The following is a 23,382-nucleotide window of genomic DNA, read 5'->3' on the forward strand; positions in this document are numbered from 1 at the left end:
CCTATGGAGCACTGTTCTAGTCTGACACACATGAGGTCACCATGACACGTAGTTAAGTCCACAGCTGGTAACATGTTCTAACCAAAGAATACGTTGTGAAATAAATTATATTTACCACATTTGAGCTGTAACTTGAAGGGCTCTGGAGTCACTAGAGTAAAATTAGAACTTTGAAATAATAATTTGCTTGATAAAATTAGGCCAGGCTAAATATGATAAAGCAAATTCTTAAAGGAACTGGGGAAGTCTGGTTCCTCATCTATTTAGAGGAGTGTGGCTCTGTGGAAAGATGACAGGGCTGGAAAAGAACAGACTTGGGTTTTAGTCTAGGTCTGTTAAGAACTGTGTAACATGGGTTAAGGTTACCCTCACATTTTAGTAAACCTCCTTCTAGTGCTGAAATTCCAGGGCTATTTTCACCAAAGAGGAAACTGAGGAAAAATCTTACCAAGATATTTTTTAAACACCACTCTGGTATTACATGTTCCCCATAAATATTCAAAAACTATTTAATGCTGAAAGATGACCCCTGACCAAGAGCAATTTTATTTCTGTACTCCATTTATAACCTTAGTAATCCTCCTAACACTGAGATATTCAGTGAAGATTCAGTGTCAACCAACCATTTGAAATGAATAATGCGCGTGCTCTTTGGTGTACCTCATCATGTGTTTTTGTTCAGGTGTTTCATTTTTCACCGTGTTACATTTTATTTATGTAAAGAGAATGTTAAAAATAGGAAACGGCAGCAAAATGAGCTCCTTGACAGCCTAACAAAATGCCTGCCACAGGAATTGTGACTTCCATTTGTAACTCGTAGGTTCAGACTACAAGGATTGAAATTACAGGTTTACTCTTTGATAGATCTCAAAGCCCAGCATGTGTTGAATCCCTTTTTGAAAAAGCAGCAGGTGTTTTCCATCCATCTTGATTTAGAGGCTCCAAAGTATCAAAAGAAAAGCATTGTAAGAAAAGAAGGAAGAAAGCACTAGTAACTCTTTCTCTGTTAATTTAGAACAAGATCATTAGGTAAATTTTCGTTCTCAAATGCGAGGCATCAAGGGTGAAGAAGCATAATAAAAGACAGAAGAACACTTTAAAACTAGTGAGTGAATCATTTTCCTTAGTTCAACCATGTGCCCCAGATCACTGAAAATGAGAGTCCAGATCCAGGAATTAAATTTTGTTGGATCCCATTTTTTGTGACAAAATGTCATGGAAAGGTCTAAATATCAGAGAAGTGAGGCATAGCATTTGTTATAAACTTGGTTGCTTCCTGGAAAGCCTTGGAATTGCACAGAAGATATTTTGTTTGGGGATTTTCAGCTTAAAGTAGCTGTTTGATTAAGACGAGAGGCAGCATCTTTGAACACCAGATGTGTTTACCTTAAGACAACTAGATTAAAACTGGCCCAGGGACCCAAAATCATTCATCCTTAGTGACTGTCCATTACTTTAGGCAAAATAACATCCTGGACTTAGTGCATCCCACAGGATACATAATTAGCGCCAAAGACAAAATTAGACACTGTTGATGCCTCTGTTATTTCATCTTAGAGCTTCAGGGGTTGAATGGATCTGGGAGCCAGATTGTTTTATCATCTTTAATGGTTGTTCTTTAAAGAAAGATTTAAAACACTATGCAGGTTGAATTGGAGGCAAGGGAAAAAGATCTGGATTAAATAAAAGCCCACGCACCCTGACCTCACAGAGAGCATTCAACTTGTGTCCTATAATCGATACTCTTCCCAACCCTACCAAATTCTCCCCCAAACCCACCACTTGCCATAGGGGAAGGCCTGACTTCACAGTGAGGCCAAATAAATGGTGTGGTTTAAGGAGTCCCAGGAAAGCTTCCACTACTCCAAATATCTTCATCTTACTGCCTGGAGTTCCTCAGTATATAGCAGTGATTTTTAACTACCGGTACCTAAGAGAAACACATGGGATCTTTTAACAAGTATGGGCATAGGGGACCTCCCTGGAATTTGCAGCCTTGTTGTTTGAAATGTTTAAAGCTCTGGGAGTGACTATGATATATGGTCAGAGTGGAGAACACTGGTCTAAATTGAAAAGAACTGAAAAGTTTTCTCCTTGCAAATGTAATCTCCCCTGGGAGAATCGTCATTCTCTCCCGCCTTAATCAAACAATGTCAGTCACGTTCTCCTATAATTTTAGCATTGGAACAGTCTTAGTGTTCATCTAGTCTACTATGCCCTGCCTATATTATAGGTGAGAAGTCCAGAGGAAAAAAAAATTGGTATTAGTTCAGATCACACAGGTTTAGCGGCAACAGCTAAAGTCAGAATCCAGTTATTTTATACAGGGGAAGTCAGCACGACTGGACTAAACCAAGAACTAAGAAGTTTCCTAAATACAACCAAACACTTTGAGGGACAGAGCAGCAGGGGCAGGGGTCTGGGGACCATTGTTTCAGGGGACATCTAGGTCAATTGGCATAACAAAGTTTATTAAGAAATTGTTCTGCATCCCACTTTGGTGAGTGGAGTCAGGTCTTAAAACCTAGCAAGCGGCCAGCTAAGATGCATCAATTGGTCCCAACCCACCTGGAGCAAAAGAGAATGAAGAACTCCAAAGACACAGGGAAAATATGAGCCCAAGAGACAGAAAGGGCCACATAAACCAGAGACTTCATCAGCCTGAGACCAGAAGAACTAGATGGTGCCCAACTACTGCCAATGACTGCTCTGACAGGGAACACAACAGAGTCCCTGATGGAGCAGGAGAAAGTGGGGTGTAGAACTCAAATTCTAGTAAAAAGACCAGACTTAATGGTCTGACTGAGACCGAAGGGACCCCAGAGGACATGGCCCCTAGGCTCTCTGTTAGCCCAAAACTAAAACCATTCCTGAAGCCACCTCTTCAGACAAAGATTAAACTGGACTATAAGACATAAAATGATACTGGTAAGGTGTGTACTTCTTAGCTCAAGCAGACATATGAGATTAAGTAGGCAGCTCCTGTCTGGAGGTGAGATGAGAATGCAGAAGGGGCAGAAGCTGGTTGAATGTACACGGACATAACAGGGTGGAGAGGAGGAGCATGCTGCGACATTATAGGGAGAGCAACTGGGATTACGTAACAATGTGTGTATAAGTTTTTGCATGACAACCTGACTCGGATTGTATACTTTCACTTAAAGCACGATAGGAAAAGAACCCAGTTATTTTATTTCTGATTCAGTGAACATTCTGCTTTGCCACCACCAGTGGCACCATCATCAGCTGGTTTGTTTAGTATCTATTATGTATGTGCATTATGGAGCCCTGGTGGCACAGTGGTCAAGAGCTAGGCAACTAATGAAAAGGTCTGCAGTTCAAATCTACCAACTGCTCCTTGGAAACCCTATGGGGCAGTTCTACTTTGACCTATAGTGTCGTTATGAGTCAGAATCCACTCCATGGCAAGTTTTTTTTTTTTTTTTAGGTGTATGTTACAAAGTATAGCCCCATGACAATAGATTATAATGAGGCTAGACTGAGAAAACTGTGCAAATACTCAGAGTTGTGCTTGGGACACAGGATATGGTTTCTAAATATTCCCTTCATCAATTATCCTTTTTTTCCACCCGTGCTCAAACACACACACACACACACACACACACACAAACACACACAGGAACTCCCCACGAGAAACACCACCACAGCAAAGAGCTTTGAATAGCTAAGGTGAATGTTGTGGTTGGCAGAAAAGACTGAGGGTAAGGAGGATGGGAGAGTGGGAAGAATAAGTACACTGTGGGAAGGTGAAAGGCAGACTTTGCTGGGGCCAGCTCAATCCCTACTAATAGAATAAATTCATCTTACACAGAAGCAGATAATTGGCTGCTAAAGTCACTTGAAAGAACAGATGGGAGGTAGGAGTTGAGGTCTCTATTCTGGGATTGCAGTAATCATTTTAGATGCTATGGTTTTAGCCAAATCACCCAACTGGCTTGTGACTCAGTTCTCTCCAACTGCAATGTGCTAAAATAATAGGCAGTATCAACTTCTGCCCCTTCTTGCCTCACGGATATGCTGTAAGGAATTAGTTAGATTAATTCAAAACTATTCAGGTATAAGGAACCCAACTAATCACCATTGTTAAAGGAAAATTACTTTTAACATTTGTGTCCCATGAATTTCCGAGGACCTTTCTAAATGTAAATATTATTTTCAACAGGACAATTGATCTGAACCTGTTTATATGGATCAATATGTATTGCTGTGTATCATATCAATTAAGATAACTAGTTCAGGCTGAAATGTCCTTCGATATTTCCATCAAAGCTAACAGACAACAATGATATGAACCTTGCTTTTCTTCAGCCAGTAAAATAAGCTCTATCAAGATGAATGTGTTATGAGCTTCGTTTAATATGCCACAACACTCAACATTACTAATCAGAGCTCTATCTCAAAGGTATTCATGATTTAAAAATGAAAATATTCTTCCTAGATAAATCTTTACACTCCCTTTTTCTCAATCCTTTTTTAAAATGTTGCCAACTCAAAGACACAATATTTAATGCTGACTCTTAGAACATGTGGGAATATGGTTCCATTCTGTGAGTGGCTTTAGAAAGTTTTTGCAAGTTACAAGTTAAGGGGTGATTTTTTTTTTTTTTTTAGGAATGACATTTTTGATGGTCCATTTAAAATGATTCTTGCTCCAAGTTTTTTCTTTTTTTCACAGATATAACTTAAAATTTTCCAATTTATTTTTAGACAGACTTACACATTCTTTGATATAGAAATTGGAAGTTTGAAGAAAGGAATTTTTCTTTAATTCAACTTCTAGGAAAGTGTTATTTCGTACTGATAAAGGTTTATGTCTAAATGATGTCAAAATAGCCAACGATGGATTCAGACAGAACAATTAAAAATTAGTCAAACTGGTAATTTGTAAGTGTAAGGAAAACAAGTTAATTATGTAAAATTTTCACTTTTAGACCACTTATGGTGATTGTTAGTGTGAGAAAATGGGAGAATTCTAAGTTGAGAAAATAGAGGTGAAATTGATGACACAGCCAACCTACATAGACGTTTTTGCAATTCCAAATATTGGTCCAAATAACAAAAACTGGAAGGAAAATTATCATAGGGGGCCTTAGGACTATAGTACTTCTTGTTTCTTAGGAGTGGAAGGGTGGGGATAAGGGTAATGAGTTTGGAGGAGGAATTTTAGAGTGCTCTGCTCTGATCTACTCTGATCCAACTATGACGTGAGTTGGAGAGGAGAGGTTGAAGAAATACCCTGTAGTGAGGCCAAGCCAAATATCTTACTCTGTATTCCCTGAGTTGCTGTGCAGGGGGAGGAAGGCACAGACACTGACCTCATGTAGATGTGACGAGATTCAGGAAGGAAACTAGAGGCCTCCAGCCTACTATGACTTCATGGAGCTAATTGGAGAAAATCTTTCCATCAGGTAGAGTCCTTCCAGGGGGCTAATACTGTAGTTGGACATAGAGAACCATGGGGAGACAGTACACCAAACACATGTACTCATCCTAACTTCCTTCACTGAGTTACTTCAAGGAAACATTTCATGTTTTTTTTTAATCTCATCTGACCTCTTGATCTTTGAGCTGTAAGGATGCCACCACCAATAAATTTCCTCTGGCAAAGCACTTGAAAAGTGGCACCATTGTCGCAGTTGGTAATGCCTTTTAGAACTCACCAGTTGCAAACACTTGAAGACTCAGTTGCAATAAGCCATGTTTGTAATAATTTTTGTTAACAACTGAGGTTATTTCAAATTGCTGGCACTAAAAATGTAACATAATAGAAATGTCTGTGTCATCTTCATTCTTATCTAACTTGATTTCCTGGTTTGGTTAGAGATTAATGACAGTGAGGCCAGAGACGCATGAGGCCAATTAATTATGCATACACACACACACACAAACCTTTCAACAGGTAGATATACATATAGAGATATACATAAATAGAAAGATATATACATATATATATATATAAAGGAAGGAAAGAAAAAAAGATCTTTCTGTTTTAGAACTGTTTAACCTGGGTGGTAAAAATAGCTAAGTGCTAGACTATCAACCAAAAGGCTGTTGGTTCAAAACCCACCCAGAGTCTCCTTGGAAGGAAGGCCTGGCAATCTGTTCTTGAAAGGTCACGGCCTTGAAAACCTTATGGAGCAGTTCATGGGGTCGCCATGAATCCGAACTAACTAAACAGTGACTAACAACAACCATGTTGTAAAATGCAAGCTATTTGTCAAAAGACAGACTAGGCAAGAATTTAACAGGGCCCATCCCGACTGGGAGTGGGGGAAGGAGGGCAGGGATTCATCAGTCGCATTATCTAAATATTCAACAGGACTGCAAGGAGACCTATTATTTTAGTCTAAGATGGTGTAAACTTGAGGAAAAGAAGAAGAAGCTCCCTATCTCTTTGTTATGGTGCCGTGTAGTAGAAACAACCAGGTGACAAACTGAAAATTTCCCTTCAAGCCTAGTTATTGAAGTATTAGGTAGACTCACCCATATAAGTATGATCTTGGCTAGGCATTTCTCCAAACTATGGTCAGTAATGTTTCCATAAAAATTGTTACAAAAAGATCCTATTGGCAAAAAACAGATTCATTAGGCAAATGCCAATTTGCTTTATGGACAAAACAAATCCAATCATACATTTCGTCTTTCATTTCTTGTTCATTTTCCCTGGGAATGGATGATGTAGTGAGATTTCCTATAGATTGAGTGAAGAAAAGGAAACCTGAGTATGTGGAAAAAATCACACACATAAATAAATATGAGTTCTAATCTCAGATCTGTAGCTAATTAGCTGTGTGACCTTAAGCATCCCTTAACCAAACAACTACTAAGAATTCTATGTGCCAAGAATGATGATAGATGCAGGGATATACAGCCCAGAGGGAGAAAAGGGCGAATAGATCATTCTGATTAACCGAGACAGATATCTGACAGAAGCAAGGGACTTACTTCTCCTGGATGGAAAGAACAACATGTGCGAAGATGTAGAAATTCTGCGACAGAAGATACTAGTACAGGAAGCTAGAAGGGGATCAAGTCAAGATGAGCAGGCCTCAAAATTCCTCTAGACCACAGTCACATCTTTAAATTAGGAGGTTTGTGTTGGTTGCCACTCCCTGGGCTAAACCTGTGGTAGTCTTTGTTATGTTCCTTTAGGGTTTGTTGTATGATGATTCCCATTTGGGTCCACCACATTGACCAGTTTTCATGTATTTTCAAGGTCTCCTTGACTTATCTAAGATGACTGGTCACTCCTTCCTGATAAAAATCCTTGGCTTTCTCCAAATAAAAACATCATATATAACAAGAAAAATCTTGTTAGCGATTGAATAGCAAGGACAGTGTTCTAGCTGGACGTCTCAATCCACAATCAAATAAGTGAAATCGTTTTAATTATCTGATTAAGAAGAAGTGGCAGATTTAGGGGAAAATAAAACCAACATCAGAAGAGGTAAAATAGTGTAATAAAACCCCCAGCAAAGGCCCATCCGAGTAACAGCATCAAAATCAAACCTTCTCAGCTGACGCACTCTGAAGCTCTTAGCTCAGAAACTTTTAAAAGCGGGTGTGTTAGTATTCTCTTTTCCCCAAATCATGAAATAAATGTCAAATGGAATTGCAAAGCGTGTACTTTCTCTTGGTAGTGGAAGTGAGAGGAGGCAAGGCCAGGTGGGGGAAAGGAATATTACTGTTGCCTGACAAGATTATGCTCAGAAAATATCACAAAGCAACGAGAGTTTCAAATGGGTATTTACATATAATATCCGTGCATATTTACATTTAATATCGTATTGGATTTAATTTTATTACTTTCTGGAAGGCAATTGGGAGAAAAATAAACACAGTGGGATGGTATCTCATTGGCATGCAGAATCAATATGACAATCACATGGCTGATATAACCTCCTAAGAAAACGCTTTTTGTCAAACGCTTTTTGACATTTCATCGGAGCTTCTTAATTTAGCATTCTCAATGCGTGTGTGAAATGATAGAGTAGCTTCATTGTTTAATTATGGAGATGGCAGAGTGTAGCAGATTCCTGACTTTTCCCCCTTAATTACTGTTTGCTTGCTCTCAAACTGTTGAATGCAGAAGTATCTAAGTTGGTCTCCTGTTAGGCTTGCTTTGCTTATATTTCAAATAATTTCTAATCCCCCCCGAAAATGCTTCCCAGAAAAGCTTTTCCTCTCTAATCCGTGGACTTTTATTATAAGCGATAATGTAACACAGGGGTATGATTATGGCGAGATAATCGCAATGCCAAATAGAAACGACACTTTGGAGTACTATAACTGCCCTGAAATGATTATTCATCTTGCTGATGTCCCTTAGATTTATTACTCCTTCCTGTAAGGTGATCAGCACTTTTGGAAATGAGGGATGAATTCCTTTTTATTACACTCAATGTCTATAATTTTTAAATGGTGTTATTTGGGCTAGCAAGTGTATAATTGAGTGTAAGTCAGAATGGAGGGATAAACTACGCCTTGGCTCTCTCTCCAGCTAGTTAAAGCATTCGTGACAGTGAGCTATAACCTGGAGTAATATTTGTGCAAAGCAGACTAGGCTTGTGTTTTTAGAGTAATTTGGATTTGAGGACATCTTGGTTAACTGATCTCTAGGGTTCATTAGTTTGATTGGATGTTTCCTTCTCCTCCAGTACCATTTCAGTAATTTTAGCAATTCTCATTATGCTCTTTTCAAATCCACCAGCCACTCCCTGGAATCTCTATGGGGCAGTTCTCCTCTGTCCTATAGGGTCACTGAATGGGAATCAACTCGATGGCAATAGATATGGATTATGCTCTCGGATTTAACATAACTTAGATGTTTATTCCCCGGGTGGCGCAAATGGTTAACACATTTGCCTGCTAACTGAAAGACGGAAGAAAGACCTGGTAATCTCCTTCCAAGAAATCAGCCACTGAGAATGCTATGGAGCACAGTTCTATTCTGACACAGATGGGCAGCCATCAGTTGGAGCGCACTTAAGGGCAACTGATAGAGATGCTGTTAGCATTTCCACTCTACTGGAGTAGTAGACAAATAATCCCTACTCCCATACCACCCCAAATAAATGGTTCTCCCAATCTCCGGGACTCAGGGCCCCATTGTGAAGAAAGTCAATTTGAAACATGAGGCTGTATCTCTCACCAAACAGTAACTTCCCTAAGGCAGTCCTCGCGGAAATTGTTTTTCTGACTTTAACAGCAGATTTATCTTACAGAAAATGATTCCATTTAAACAAAACAAAAGTTATGAAATTCCACCATCTCCGGAAATGATAGTGAGTGATTAACATTTCCCACAACTTCACAGAGGCTGCCACAAGGAATTCTGTAAGACAGAATTGATTGAGTCACTTATTCAAGAATCAAAATGAACAGGGTGCCAGGCCTGTTGACAGGAAGAGATATGAGTCCAGCCTTATCTTCATGTTATTGCCCTGGCCAGTTGCTATCACACTGTTAAGATAAAGTAGGTTACCTAGGTTTATAAGCCACTGATTGGAAGTTAGATAATGAATTCAGGATTTTCTCTATACAACTATTGGCCAGAGCTCAGACAAAGGTGAGTTAGTAAATTAAAAGTCCTCTCTTTAGGAAACAAATATAAGAAGCAAATCAAAGTGCTTATGTAGCCAGATAGCTTGTCTACACGTGCTGCTTTTACCATGAAATGGTAGGTAGTGATCAAGTGATGAGAATTGGTGTGGAGTGAAGCTCTGAGTAGCTTAGACTCAATTAAATAAGAGGTGCAATTGGGTCAACCTGGCTCCTGTCTCCCAGGCCCTCGGAACCATCTTCCCATTAATAAATGAGGTCTGCCAAGTTCTAGTCCCTGCTATATCCGTGTGTGACCAGAAATTCTCTATTCTCTGTTGTCATTTCCAAATCCATGAAGTAGAGACACAAAATATTTAGCCTGCTTATTGGGGAGATAAGACATGGGTGAAACTGTTTTGGAAAATGTAAAGCACTATATAGGCTCAAATCATTTTCCCCCATTATCTAAACGCTCTGCTACCAAAGCAAATTCTGAACCTATTGGGTGGAGGAAATGGATTTCCGTCCTAGAACTGACTCTGTCATTATATAGATGTTGGTCCATAGCAAATCAGTCAATTTTGGTGGGCACAGCTTGATGTATAAAACAGAGATTATGTTAAGGCTGTTCCCAGGTACCAAGTTCTATAGAAACACTTAATTAATATCTGTTGAATGCATGAATGGAATTTTATGGTGATCTTAACATGAGAAATGATGTTATGCTGATAATGTCATAATGCAACCAAAACCACTTTCTCTTTAGGCAGAGAGACCTTGTTATCTACCCAGTGCCTCACGAGGGGGTAGAGGTGGTATGCTCTCCCTCTCTCTCCAGAGTTCTTTCTTTAAAGTGGAAACATTCCTGGATTAAAACCCAAAAAACCAAACCCAGTGCCGTCGAGTCAATTCCAACTCATAGCGACCCTATAGGACAGAGTAGAACTGCCCCATAGAGTTTCCAAGGAGCACCTGGTAGATTTGAACTGCCAACCCTTTGGTTCACAGCCATAACACTTAACCACTACACCACCAGAGTTTCCATTCCTGGATTGACCAACATCAATTCACATACATCAAATAGTTTCTCAGACCTCTGGCAGCTACTTCTAAAAAAGTGAAAGTTTTGGTGCTGAGAGGATGAAATAATAACTTTGGGAGCATGGGTGTACAAAATTGGGGATGAAGAAAAGCCAGGCTTGCATGAAATACCAAAATAATGGCTAACATGTTGTCTTAGTCATCTAGTGTTGCTATAACGGAAATACTACACGTGGGTGGCTCTAACAAAGAGAAATTTATTTCTTCACAGTAAAGTGGGCTAAAAAGTCCAAATTCAGGGTGTCAGCTCCAGGGGAAGGCTTTCTATCTCTGTTGGCCTTCTCATCAGTCTTCCCCTGGGCTAGGAGCTTCTCCACCTAGGGACCCCAGAGTCCAAAGGATGTGCTCTGCTCCTGGTGCAGCTTTCTTGGTGGTATGAGATTCCCCACTCTCTGCTTGCTTCCCTTTCCTTTCATCTCTTGTAAGATAAAATGTGGTGCAGGTCATAGTCCAGGGAAACTCCCTTTATATTGGATCAGGGTTGTGACCTTAGTAAGAGTGTTACAGTCCCACCCTAATACTCTTTAACATGAAATTACAATCACAAAATGGAAGACAACCACACAATACTGGGAATCATGGCCTAACCAAGTTGACACATATTTTGGGGGTGACACAATTCAATCCATAACACATTTATTGATCCCTCACTCTGTTCTAGGTGCTAATTCATTTAATACTCACAACAACACTATGACGTAAAGACTGTTGTTAAGCCCACTTTAAAGTGAATCGGGTGAAGCACAAAGAGATTAAGTAACTTGGCAAAGGTTACACAGCTATTAAGTGGCTGAACTGGGCCTTCAACCTAGGCCATCTGACTCCAAACTTTTAGCTTTAAGCACTTGATTGACTATCCCTCAAGTTTTCCCTTAGCAAAGACGAAGAAGCCAGAGACTCACCAGTGCTTTTGATTTTGGGAAAGGGTAGGATCGGTCCAAAAGAGAGAAGACAGTACAGAAAAACGAGGCCAGAAGCATCCAAAGTGCAAAGCTTCGTTGGAATTAAGTAGCTGTGAATCAGAGTACAGGTGACATGGCCAATTTACATTAATTTTCCAATTCCATAACACCTCATTTGATCTCTAATTGGTATTAAATTTCTGAGCTGAAATCAAAAAGCATGAAGCATAGAAAAGACCCTGGATGTTACCCTTGACTTCTTCTCTTTTGTCACTCCTCCAAATGGAATCAATCTTAAATTCTTACCAATTCTGCTGTCTTAATACTTCTTGACTTTGAACACCTCTCTCAATCCTCAGTACTGTAACTTTCATTTAGCCTACCATCATCTCGTACCCAGATTATTGACACAGCTCACTCTTTGGTTTCTAGGGTTACTCTTTTCCAATTCAGTACCATTGAGTACATTTGATATTGTCATTCCCTTGCTTACAACTATTCGAAGGTTCCCTAACCTCCTAAAAATGAGCTCATTTCAAGGTGTGTGATGATTTGGGTCTTTCTTTCTACCCAGCCTCTTCTCCTGCTTCATTTCAGCCAATGTTCCATGCCCTTCCTTGAAAAGGGGCATGCCTTTTTTCACCTCAGGGCATTTGCACTTGCTGGTCCTTCCATCTTCTGCTTCCAATATAAAATTTGCCTCATAAACAACAGATACTGGTTATGGTTGCATGACATGATTAATGTAATTGATGTCACTAAATTATACAGGTGAAAAACATTAAACTGGCAAATGTTGTGTTATATATATTAAAAATGTGTTATATATATTAACAATAAAAATAACAAAAATTTTTAAACTAAAAAATATATTTGCCTCATGAAATCCCACTTGACCTTTGTGCATCAGTTGAGCTATCAAATCGTTCTGGGACCCAACCCTGACACATACAATTGGGTTCAGTGACACTACTATGTGACCACAAAACACCCTGACCAAGCCCCACTGCAGCATTTATCATAATGCACTGTAACAGTCTCTCACTCCTCTCTTTCCCCCATTAGACTGCAAATTCCTTAAAGACAGGAATGATGCTTTGTCTGTCACTATATCCCCAAGGTCTACTGCAAAGCTTGGCATATAATAAGTAGAACTGCAGTATTTATTAAAATGCTCTGCCACTTACTAAAACCAAAAAAAAAAAAAAAAAAGAACCCATTGTGGTCAAGTTGATTCTGACTCATAGCAACCCTATAAGACAGAGTAGAACTGCCCCATAGGGTTTCCAAGGAGCGGCTGGTGTATTTGAACTGCTAACCTTTTGGTTAGCAGTCTGAGCTCTTAACCACTGCACCACCAGGGCACCCTGCCACTTACTAGCTGTGGAAAAATCACTAGAACTTTGTGTCTCAGTTTCCAATGTGTAGAAACAATACATGCAGATCTTTACAGAATAGCTGGTAAAATGGTAGTCTTTGGCCTAACTTGTCGCTATGAGTCAGAATTGCCTGGATGGCAGTGGGTTTTTTGGTTTTAGACCATGGATTTGTTTTGTTGATGAACACACTGCTGTCCTAAAGATTAAGCACAGCATGTCTCTCCAGTTCACCTTAGGCTTCCCTGCTCTCTGAATCTTACCTACCCAGCCACAGCCTGAGTTAGTGACCACTGATTCACAGGGCTGTTGTGAGGTGATACGAATTTCATGAGGTGGAGAACATTTTCTTAACTAAATAGTTAGCACCAGATTTTCTTGCAATAGGAGAACTGTTTTTCTTTGGAAAAACATCTTCATAAGAGCTTCATGTAAAAGGTGAGACCTCAGCGGCTTAGGTTCCAGCTGGTGCCAAGATTCTGGAGAAGAGGGTAGAACTGATCTATTTAAGAAAAAAAAAAAAAAAGTAATTTTGACTGTTGTTCATGACAGGGGAGGGGTATAAGATTGGGGAAAAGGAGCAAACAAGAGAGAAAGAACCCACAAGATATAGGAGAGAATACACTAGGACAAGATTGGGAAACTTTGACCCACAGGCCAGATGCGGCCACCACCTGTGTTTGTAAATAATGTTTTATTGGAATATAATCACATTCATTTGTTTACATATGACCTATGGCACAGTTGAATAGTTGCAACAGAAACTATATGGCTTACAAAGCCTAAAATAGTTACTATCTGGCCGTATGTAGTAAAAATTTGCTGACCTCTGCTTTGGGAAATGAACAAAGAGCAATATTCCCTCCCTTGATAGGGTGGCTAAACAGAATTTTATAGAACAAAAAGGCCTAACATGTAATTTAATGTGCAATGTAAGCATCATCAGCCTCTTAAATTCTTTAGTAAGAACTATATGTTCATTGGAAATCCTGGTGGTGCAGTGGTTAAGTACTACAGCTGCTAACCAAAAGATGGGCAGTTCAGATCCATCAGGCGCCCCTTGGAAACCCTATGGGGCAGTTCTACTCTGTCCTATAGTGTCAGTTGACTCGACGGCAATGGGTTTATGGGTTTTAGTATGTTCATACTGGTACTTGTTTGTTGTTTTGTGTTTGTTTATTTTGAGAGGCCTTTCTATAAAAAGTTTTTTAAAAAGTTGAGTTTCAAATCTGGGATAAAGCAACATAACACAGAGAGGATGACCAGAGAAATAAGAGTTTACGAGGCCATGAATGCCTGAATTCCTGCTAAAGTTTCACAGAAATCCCTAAAAGATATTTCCTGATGAGGAATTGATTGGACTATAGATGGCTTTTGGGGGTGCTTAATCCAAATTTGTCTCCCTTTCTGGAGGGAGGTGTGCAACTAGTGTAATTTATATATATAATTCAACTACTACAGTGCCTGGTACATAGGACATTTGAGAAACAGCAGGGCTACATCTCATTAACAAAAATACAAACAATCCAATTTAAAAATGGGCAAAAGACTTGAATAGATATTTCTCCAAAGAAAATATACAAAAGACTAAAAAGCACATGAAAATATGATCAACATCATTAGACATTGTGGAAATGCAAGACCACAATGAGATACCACTTCATCTTCACTAGGATAGCTATTATAAAAAAAGAAAAAATGGAAAATACAAATGCTGATGAGGACATGGAGAAATTGAAACCATTGTTCGTTGCTGGTGAGAATGTAAAACAGTGCAGCTGCCATATCTGTTACTTGAAAAGTTAAACATAGAATTACCGTATGATGGAGAAATTCCTCTCCTATACCTAAAAGACTTGAAAGCAGGAACTCAAACAGATACTTATAAACCAATATTTATAGCAGCATAATTCAGAACAGCCAAAAGATGGGTCCATCAACAGATGAATGGGTAAACAAAATGTGGTATATACATACAATGGAATAGTATTCAGCCCTAAAAAGGAATGAAGTTATGATACATGCTACGACATGGATGAATCTGGAAAACATTATGCTGAGTGACATAAGTCATATACAAAATGAAAAATATTATATAATCTTACTGATATAAAATTCTAGAATAGGGAAATTCATAGAGACAAAAAGTAGATTAGCAGCTACCAGAGATTGGGAAGGGGGTAAGGAGGATGGCGGGGGCGGGGGTTGTTCAATGGGTGCAGAGTTTCTGTTTGGGCTGATGAAAGATTTTAGGGATAGATAGTGATGATGGTTGCACAACTTGATGAATGTAGTTAACATCACTGAATTGTACACTTAAATATGGTTAAAATCGTAAACTTTTGTTATACATATTTTACCACAAAGACAGTTGGTAAAATTAAAAAGTAAAATGTTAGGGAAAAAAAGAAACAGCAAGAATTCTTTTATCATGTAACCAATTTTTGCCCTTCATTTTATGGTTCAAAAAATTAGGATCAGAGACAAGAAGGAACTCACCCAAGAATTTGAAGAATAAAAATATGATAAAATATATCACAAGCATATTTATTAAAGATAACAAAATCAAATCAAAAACAGGAAGGATTGAGTATAGTCACCACAAGAGCTAACATGGTTCCTGTGATTGGACCTGATGTTTGCTCTAAGCTGACTTACAAGGCAGGTAAAATGAAACAGGCTTATAGAATTCTATTCAGAAGAAGAAAGCAAGCTGATTTCTTATTAGAAAAATAAAACTTTTTCCCATCATTAAATTCTAAAAGGAGTTTCTCACATAGGATCTTGAAAGTATTCGGTGTGGCAAAATGAAAAACAAAGCGCTACACATTGCAAAACTTGTGGAATTTTTTTAAAATGCCTATTCCTAGGCTTAACCCTGACTTACTGAAAATCCCTAGGTCTGGAGCCCAGGCATCTGTGTAAAAGCACCATGGGTGATTCTGAGATGAAGCCAGAGCTAAGCACCAGCATGAGGATAGTATATTCATTTTTTTAGATAATTTTAGAAGAGATATCAAATGAAATACATATATATAAGCAACAACAAAAAAAAAAGCCAAACCCACATCTGCGGAGTAGATTCCAACTCATAGTGACCCTGTAGGGCAGAGTAGAACTGCCCCATAGGGTTTCCAAGGAGCACCTGGTGGATTTAAACTGCCAACCTTTTGGGTAGCAGTCCAACTCTTAACCACTACACCACCAGGGTTTCCATAGAAAGAAAGAGAGATTTACAAGTAGCAAACTTTTAATATAACTCAGTGAAAGGATTCTGCAGGGGGATCAAGCATCTGAAAGGGTGAAATGATTCTTGAAAAAATGTCAAGGTTATTGCCATAGATTGGAAGAAGAATTGGGCATTTCAAAGTTGAGATAAAGATTAGGACAGAGGTGAAGCCGTGGACTACAGGCAGGATGTGTGTTTGTTTAGCTGATTTGGTGAGTAAGAGTAGGAGCCCCCTTTATGTTATAAGCAACCTTGCTTTAAACAATAGAATTTGATGAAACACTTTCACTCACTTGGGAGATGCAGCCTGTAGAATTTGCTCCTATGAACAGTAGTATGACTAGGGCATGAAAGGTTAAGCTCTGGTTTACTAGCGTAGAGCTTGGCTATTCAAACCCACCTACAGGTGCCTCAGAAGACAGGACTGGTTTATCAACGCATAATGCGGTGCCGATCTGTTTCTGCAAGGTCACAGAGTTGAAAACCAACCCTATGGAGCAGTTCTACCCTGCACACACTGAGTCACCCTAAGTTGGAACTGATTCCACATCAACTAATAACAACAACATTGGCTATCTCTATTTGCCAGATTTTGCAACCTACGTATTTCCTGAGTGTATCCAGAAAAGGCTCTTCTTATTCTTCAGGGGCAGCAAACGAGGGTAGACAGTGTAATAAACACACAACAGCAAAGAACTCCGAATTTTCTAAAAGTAAAAGGGTGGTTTGCAAGTGATTACAGAGTACAGCAGTCCCCAGATTATGAACTAGTGTCATTTCCAAATCTGTCTTGAAGTCGAATTTATAAGTAAATCAGAACAGTTAGGTACAGTTCATATATAATGTCAGTTAGTCAAATGTCTCTTAGTATATAGTATACAGTACATTTCTATACAAAAAAAAATAAAGAAACACTTCCAGATACACTAAAACATTATTAACATCATAATACAGTAATAATAATAATAACGTTTTGATGCGCATCACAAAGTAGCACCCTTTGTTATTACAAGCCGTTGTATGTACCTTGAATTTTTAATACCATAGGTTTTACAGGGGTTGGTTCATAAGTGTGGGTTCTATATAAGTCGGACTTTAGTAACCTGGGGACCGCCTTTGATCATTTCATTTATCTGTACTGACACTACATTCTGATTCTGCAGAGATGCTAATGTTAACATTCTGATTATGCAGAGATGTTAATGTTAAAAAAAAAAAAAAAGTTAGTGGTGGGAAATTATGCCACGCTGGTGGTATTTTAATGACATGAAGCCTCTTTCCTTTAGGCAGAGCTGGCTATCATTCTGTTTCTCCTGGTCACAATACTAATCCAAAGCCACTGCAACTGGAAGCTATTCTCAGTAACAACATGCTATCCCAATGGCTTCTGTGTCTGAAAGGAGGGACGTAGGAAGCACACCTGAGTCTACCATTAAGAAGAGAAGGTGCCCAAGGCAAACTAGAGACAATCATGGGAGAAGACATACTGTATTTACACCCACTCCTCACTTACTGGCATGGTTAGTTTCCAAAGACCAGATCTTTATGCAAAAATTGGCAATATGTGAAAATGGAGGACAACCACATCAGATCAGATCATAAAATGGAGAATGACTACATCATTGCATAACTGCCAAATTTCACCATTACATTAGTTGTCAAATTACATCACTACATAACTGCTAAACCACTGAGAATTACGGCCCAGCCAAGTTGACACATAACCTTGACCACACCAGCCAGCAATGCTCTCACCTCACACTTTTGTGTTTATTACGACCAGACATACATCATAAATGGGAAATGTTGGATAATGAGATAGCTGATAAGTGAGGAGAAGGTATAATGGAGGTGATAAGGTTAAAAAAGAGCTTGCGGTTATTGAATATTTATAATATGCTAGACAGTGTACTAAGTGCTTTACATAATTTTATTTTGTTTAATTCTTACCATAACCCAATGAGGTAGGGTCTAATATACCTGATTTTCTTGCCAGGAAGTTGAGATACAGAGAAATTAAGTGAAAAGCACAATGCCAGCCAATGTGTTAAATTGTTGAGTCTGTCCCAGAACCCAGGGTGTCTGACGGCAAGGCCGATGTGCTTAACCCCACACCAAAGAAAGGCCACCTGGTAAGGCTCTGATAAGTCTGAATTCAGCAAGTCTTTCTGGATTGACTCTTGTGCTCTTGTCTGTGCATTTTCATTGACTATTCAGTGTCTTTTGCTTATCTCTGTAACTTCAAATGAAAAAGAACAATATGCACGAGGCACCATGCACTAGAAAGAATATTCCCATGGACAACAAACAGATCCCTTTCTCCATGATCCTGGCTTCATTTTTTACTGTCCTCTCTACTTTAGTGAGATTGGCATGGATCATGGTTAAGCATGGGTACAAATTTTTGCAATCCTTGCAGCCATCAGCTCCATACCAAGTTCTACAATCCCAAACCATAGTACCAATAGTAGTGATGGAAGAAGTTCAAACTGCACTGAAAGCATTGGTGAAAAACAAGGCTCCAGGAATTGATGAAATACCAACTGAGATGTTTCAATAAATGGGTGCAACATTGCATGTGCTCACTTGTCTATGGCAAGAAATTTGGAAGACAGCTACCTGGCCAACCAACTGGAAGAGATCCATATTCATCCTCTTCCGAAAGAAAGGTGATCCAACAGAATGCATAAAATACTGAAAAATATCATTAATTTCACATGCAAGTAAAATTATGCCAAAGGTAATTGGAAAATGGTTGCAGCAGTACATCAACAGGGAATTGCCAGAAATTCAAGCTAGATGGAATGAGGGATATCATTGCTGACGTAAGATGGAGCTTGGCTAAAAGCAGAGAATACCAGAGAGATGTTTACCTGTGTTTTACTGACTATGCAAAGGCATTTGGCTGTATGGATCAAAACAAAATATAGATAATATTGTGAAAAATGGGAATTCCAGAACACGTAATTGTGCTCATATGGAAATTATATGTAGACCAAGAGGCAGTAGTTCAAACAGAAAACGGAATTCTCCATGGTTTAAAATTAGGAAAAGTGTGTGTGAGGGCTGTGTCCTTTCACCATACTTACTCACTTTGTATGCTGAGCAGATTATCCGAGAAGCTGGATTATATGAAGAAGAACAAAGCATCAGGATTGGAGGAAGACTCATTAACAACCTGCTTAATGGAGATGACACAACCCTGAGTGCTGAAAGTGAAGAGGACTTGAAGCACTTACTGATGAAGATCAAAGACTACAGCCTTACAGTATGGATTACACCTCAACATAAAACAAAAATCCTTACAACTGGACCAATAACCAACATCATGATCAACAGAGAAAAGATTGAAGTTGTCAAGAATTTCATTTTACTTGGACCCACAATCAACACCATAGAAGTAGCAGTCGAGAAATCAAAGGACATATCACATCTAGCAAATCTGCAGCAAAACACCTCTTTAAAGTGTTAAAAAGCAAAGAAGCCACCCTGAGGACTAAGGTATGCCTGACTCAAACCATGATATTTTCAATTGCCTTATATGCATGTGAAAGCTGACAGTGAATAAGAAAGATCAAAGAAGAATTGATGCCTTTGAATTGTAGTGTTGATGAAGAATACTGAATATACCAAAAACAAAAAAAAACAAACCCAGTGCCATCGAGTCGATTCCGACTCATAGCGATCCTATAGGACAGAGTAGAGCTGCCCCATAGAGTTTCCGAGGAGCACCTGGCGAATTCAAACTGCCAACCCTTTGGTTAGCAGCCATAGCACTTAACCACAACGCCACCAGGGTTTCCTTGAATATACCACAGACTGCCAAAAGAACGAACAAATCCATCTTGAATGAAGTACAGCCAGCACGCTCCTTAGAAGCAAGGATGACAAGACTTCGTCGCATGTACTTTGGACATGTTATCAGAATGGACCAGTCCCTGGAGATGGACATCATGCTTGATAAAGTAGGGGTCAGCGAAAAAGAGGAAGACTCTCAATGAGATGGATTGACACAGCGGCTGCAACAACGGGCTCAAACATAGCAACGATCGTGAAGATGGCACAGGACCAGGCAGTGTTTTCCTTCTGTTGCATGTAGGATCTCTATGAGTTGGAACCAACTTGATGGCACCTAATAACAGCAAACCACAAAGGCCTTTTAGTACATTAAACTTTCGCCTTTGTTCCAGTCCATGTGAGCCATATTAACAAATCACTGCGGGGAGCAGCACCCAATAACACATTGCATTATCCAAGTCATTTAAAAGACATGGTCCGTATCTACACAATCAAAATGATTTTGTGTTTCAGTACAATCAATTAGTAAATCTAGCTATGTTAATCGATTCACATCACATTTGGCTAATTTGGTCAATCGATGTATAATGGGCTGTAAGATGACCAAAATGAATGCCACACCATGACTATAAAGCTAGCCCTAATGCTATTACCAATGTTGATTGCAGAAAACCCTGTGGGACACATTCTCAAATCCTATAAAAGCCAGAAATCTGTGAATAGCATACTGTACTCCGATGTTTTCCTGGGATTTGACAAATTAAGACAATCAACTGAGATTTTTGAGGGAGATTCTGTACTGCTGAAATGACTGATGGCTAATTACCTTCCCCCAGGGAATGAGGGCACTCAGGGACACAGAGAGGCAGATGTCAGGAAAAAGAGTCCTAGTGCTGCCACTTTTGTTATAATAAAAAATGCCACCTAGATGCTTACGCCCTTCCCCTGCAGCACCATTGCCAAGTCTACATGCAAAGGAATGTTTCTTCATGTCAAAAAATAATACAAGCACAACAAAAAAAACTACAGGCTTTACATTGTCATTTTGTGATCCCTCCCCCTCTTAATGTTTTCTCTGACTAGTTTTCAGTTAAATTAGATAGCCACTGATTGAAAATGTAGTGAAGGGGGAATTTTTCTGACTCCCAGCAACTGTAGGGTTTTCTTTAGGGAAGATTACAGCCACGTAATCCTTCTTCAGTGGCACCGCTGGGTGAGTTTGAAACACCAACCTTAGGTTATAGCTGATTGCAAACCGCTTGGGCCACCCAGGGACCTCCTGCTTTTACAGAACAGACTAATTATTTCCCCCATTTGGTCTTTAATCTAATTCTTAGCATGGAAATATGGCAATAATAGCTGCAAAAGCAGCTACAGAAGCAGGTAGTTTACTGGTCTTGTACCCTACGCAGCTGCCATTTTGAGCACTTTTATATATTAACTCATTTAGTGCTCATAGCAACCTTTTATAGGGCACTTTAGTAGGTACTGATATTAACCTCATTTTACACATGAGAAAGTCGTGAGTGCTCAAGAGCATACAATATTGCCTTATATTTTCACAGAAAAAAAAGAGCATCACATTTTGCTAGACCAGCTGGGAATGGAGTGAAGTCTCAGAACTTCAAATCTTGAAGCTCTGAGCAGTGAGTTCTTCCCTGTAATGAAATAGCCTCAGGGCAGAAGTGAAAACCCTTTACTTGATCATTTATAGCTCAGGCTGGCCCTGGAAACCATCCCTGTTGGGCCAGCTTCCTTGAGGTTCCCTTTCTTCATCGCATCCTTTCCCCTCCAGTCTTAGCACATCCCATTCATTTGCACTTGTATCCATTCTTTATTGACAAGGTGCTGAAGGTACAAGGTGCACACAAGCATCTTCCTCCTGAGCCCTAAAGGGACAGGGTGGATCCACGTGTCTGGGTCCCTCTGAGCCAGGATGATTTCCTTCAGTTCATTTCTTTGAAAGCTCTGGCCATTGTGTCTATTTCATGAGGTTTCTTTTTTTTTTTTCCCCCTAAAGATGCCAAGTTGTCTGCTAACAAGATTCAAACCTAGTATAGCACAGTGAAGTATAAAACACTGCAGCCAGCTTTCCCTGCCGCTGAAGTCCTGCTGTCACCTAGAATGAAAATAACATTTTGGTTTTTGCTGCCAACTTGAACCAAAATAAAAAGCGAATGTAGACTTTTTTTTTTTCCTTGTCTTTACTTTCACCAAGCTGGTGTCCTTGTGTGCCTGCACCCAGTCGTGACGCATGTCAGTTGCTTTATTGATTTATAGTATATTGCAGTTCGGAGCTGCAGAATCACACCTTCTCCAAACAGCTGGGGAATTGCATCAGGGTCTTCATTCTGACCAAAGGGTTATTTTCAAGTCAAAACACCCTCACGTTTTCATGCTAGAATGAATTTGTGTTAGGAATAGGTATAGAGTAAATGTGATAAGACTGATCTAGGATAGTAAATCTGTCCGATTGAAGTGAGTTTCACATGCAGTTAACAGCATGTAAATTTCCTAAATGTGATTAACAGCTTCATGTGTTTGAGACCCATAAGCGACTGACAGAGCTTTCAGGAGGGAAAGAAAAGAAAAAACGATTACAAATAAACAGAGCTTTCTGAATTCTCCCTTTAGGGTTTTGTCTTTTTGCTATGGATTTGTATTCTTTCTATTACAACTTTTTTTTTTTTTTTATTTTAGAACTTAATATTTAATGCTTTTAAGGGTTCCTATATTATTGAGTTGAACCAGAATAATTCTTCAGCTGGCTAGCTCTGATAGCTCTCAGCACTCTATTGTCTATTTGGTGTACTTCATTGACAGCTTATTAAAATGTGTTTTCTCCTGTATATTAATTTTAGAATTCTGAGGTCCTGAAAACCGATCCTTAATCGCCTGTTTGCAATAGAAATTTAAGATGCTGAGTATTTTTCTCTGTCAGCATCACTGAGGTGATATCCAGTGTTGCAGGACTAAAGAGCGTTTTTGTAGCGTTCGGTAAACTCTAGCACCCAGGCAGGCAAGGGGCTTTGAGAAATAAAAACAAATTCTTGGAGCATCCCTCTAATCCCAAATTCTAGGTCTTTGGCATTCAAGAAGCCACTGCTTAGTGGCTGTTGTAACTGAATAGAGAATTGGTCAGAGGAATCAAGCTCCCAGGCCACCCAATAAAAATGTACACAGGCCCCAAAGTATCCTTATTTTATTTCTGAAAGAAGGTGAACACAACTCGCTTTCATAGCACAAACTACTATAGCTAGGTCTGTAAGACTTCGTACTTCCCAATAAAACCTCTGAACGAAGGTATATACCTTGAGAAGGAAGGAGTAAAGTATACATTTTATTTATTTTTGGCTCACTGGGGCTATTTATTTGTAGTCATAACAACACATTCAAACATAACAATGATCAT

Source organism: Loxodonta africana, chromosome 4 (assembly GCF_030014295.1).
Source record: "Loxodonta africana isolate mLoxAfr1 chromosome 4, mLoxAfr1.hap2, whole genome shotgun sequence".
Lineage (NCBI taxonomy): Eukaryota > Metazoa > Chordata > Mammalia > Proboscidea > Elephantidae > Loxodonta > Loxodonta africana.